The sequence below is a fragment of the Macaca thibetana genome, chromosome 4 (assembly GCF_024542745.1).
Source record: "Macaca thibetana thibetana isolate TM-01 chromosome 4, ASM2454274v1, whole genome shotgun sequence".
Lineage (NCBI taxonomy): Eukaryota > Metazoa > Chordata > Mammalia > Primates > Cercopithecidae > Macaca > Macaca thibetana.
The window spans coordinates 83,836,534-83,839,741 of NC_065581.1; positions in this window are offsets into that span (position 1 = coordinate 83,836,534).

Here is a 3,208-nt window from a genome sequence, read left to right on the forward strand (position 1 = left end):
GGGAGGAATTGAAATTAGCAGCACTGGTATAAATCTATGATTTCTAAAATATGCATATGTATGTGTATATGCCTATATATGCATACATGCATGCTGGTGTATATGTATGTATGTATGTGCATCTATTTAGGTGTGTATATGTATATGGGTATATATAAGCATATATAATTTAAATCTGTCCACTAGAAACTAGAAGCAAAGACACCCCAGTAAGCAATGAGCACACTTAGCACCCAGATCTTGATTTTAACGCCATTCTCCACTACAAAAACACCAGGGCTCCTCAGAGAAATGGCTGACTCCAGAACGTAGTCAATGTGGGTTATAAGAACAACCTGGAATATCTTATTCCAAAACCTAAGGAACTACTCAAAACATGGTGGCACATGTCCTAAGACATGGGAGTCAACCCTCTGTGGCTCCCACTGGTCATATTTGTGATAACTTGAGCACTAAAATTATTGAGGATAGTAATGAATTGTAAACCTTTGAAAAAATTAAAATCCATGAACCATTTATCTAGTAAACAGATAAGGATATACAGACAACTGGGAAAGAGCAGTGAGTTCTTGCTTATGTAAAATGTCAAGTGCAGACTGGAAAATGTAGAAGGAGTGCTTGGAGGTAGCAAATGATCATTTTGCAAACATCATATTAAAGTTGGTGTAGGCAAGCATCATCAATGGACACTAAATCTAAGGGGAATTTTTACATTAAATTTGGATGTTCTTAAAGTCTTAAAGTGTCTTCCCAGGTTGCTTGTTAGTTACAAAGAAAAACATGGTGTCTATACAGTAGAGAACTGGACAATGTTTTTACTGGGTTTAAAATGAACCTCACCAATATGGGCTGATGGGCATCATCCACCTCAGCTCAGGACGTAATGCTCTGACCGTGACACCACATCACTTATGCTGTTTTCCAGCCAAGTATACACAACCTGAATACAATCACAAGAAATCTTCAAAGAGGCCCAAAATGAGAAACATTTTATTTTATAAAATACTATATTCTTCAAAAATGTCAGTGTCATAAAAGACAAGGGCTGTTTTGTTTTAAACTGTATGATCTCGCTTATGTGTGGAATCAAAAGATAGAACTCAGAAGTAGAAAGTAGAACAGTGGTTACCAGGGTTTGGCAGGTAAGACAAATGGAGACATGTTGGTCAAAGAGTATAAACTTTGCTATAGGATGAACAAGTTCTGGGGATCTATGTGCAGCATGGGTAGTGATAGATGTGTTAATTAATTTGATTTTGGTAATCACTACACGATGTAGATGTAAGAGAAATAATCACATCACATGCCTTGATTATATTCAGTATCTTGTCAATTAAATATTTTAAAATAACAATGTATCTGATTACACATATACACACAAAGAGCCTAACAGAAAACATGATAACTCAACGCAATACATGATCCTAAGCCGAATGTTGTACCAGGAGAAAAGCGCTAGAAAGACATTATTAGATCAAATGACAAAATTGAAATGTGGATGATAGGTTATGTAAGGGTATTGCATTAATGGTGAATTTCCTCAAGTTGGCAGCTATACTGTTTTTATGAAAAACAATATATTTATTCTTAAACATAACACAGAAATACTTAGGGGAAAAGAACCATGAAGGATGTAACTTACTCTTAAATGGTTAAGAAAAAATTATTGTGTGTGTGTGTGTACGTACAAACACACACACATACATAATAGGCGGGAAGTGAAAGGGAGAGTGAGATGACTCAAAGCACATGGAATAAAATGTTAGCAATAGATGAGTCCAGGTAAATGATCAGGTATTCTTTGTACTAGTCTTATTCTTGCAACATTTCTATGAGTGTAAAACTATTTCCAAATACAAAGGTTTTAAAAATAGCATTGTTCACTGTCATTCTTAGACTGTTAGAAAATGCAGCAAAAAAATACTGAGCCAAAAAGAAAGCTCTATGAAATGAAAATAGTACTGTGAAGAACTCTTCAAAGAAGGCATCACTTCAGACAGATTTATACTGGCTGTAAACCCCCAACTTTCCAATTACTTCATCATAAAAATCTGCACACCAAACAGCAGCACCTCAGAATCTTCACGTTTCTCTTTCTTTTAAATTCAAGCAGGAATGACTCATTATTGAGTGAGCCTACTTACAGAAATCCTTCACAATACCGGGTAATTGTAACAGTTATATTAAAGGTATAGGTAACAGATATATTAAAGATAACCAAATTATTCTAGCAAAAACTTTTTCTAAGGAACCATAACTCCAATTACAACACAGCAGTAGCAGCTGGAGAGTGATGACAAATAAAATCCCTGAATAATAAAGGCTGAGGTAGGCTCTAAAAGAATTGCTAATTATTTGAGCCAAAGAATACACAAATTTTACAAAGAATTGTACATTTGATCAATTGTCCAGTTTATCAATTGGGATGTTCGATATTAACTTTTTGTTTATTTGGGGGTTTTTCCTGCCTCAGGTTTATTCATACAAATAGCATGGAAGGACACAAGCTCCATCCAGACGGCAGTCCAGTGATCACATCTGTCCTTCTGTCCTCACATTGGCAGACAGAGAGGCTTTATGGGGACCTGGACACCTTTGGGAGCCTGAGCTGTAACTGCGGCTCCAGCTGATGCTAAAGCCACAGCCTGGATCTTGGTTTGATCCTTGGCCTTGGCCTTTGGCCAGCAGATCCCAAGACCCTTAGCAAGGTAGACACAAATATACTTCCCAAGCTTGGGGTGGGCAGTGTAAGGAAGTTCATCAAGCTTGGGACTGATGCCCTTTGATATCTCGGGCTTAACCTCCTTGAGCTTTATGAGGGCCTTGACAGCCTTGGCATGCGCAGTGATAGCCTTTCTTTGTTGGCCTACATCTTCTCCAGGTTCTTCTTGTGCTTCCTGACAAAGTGCGTGTTATGTTCCATAAGAGATTCATATTCTTGTGATTGTGGTTTCTTGACACCATTTCTATGCCATTTCAGGACTGGTTGTGTGCGGTCTTCTTGGACTTGGTCATGTCTACAGTGTAACCTGTGACTCTCAAAGTGCCTGGGACTGGGAGAACTCTACATTAACTTCGAGCATGAACTTTTTCATCACAGGTTGGGTTCTCTGAAAGCAGATGCATAAACAGGATTAGGCAAGAGATGTGTATCGGTGATGAGATATATATCATATTACCTGTAAAAGGAAGGAGAGGAGGCAAATTG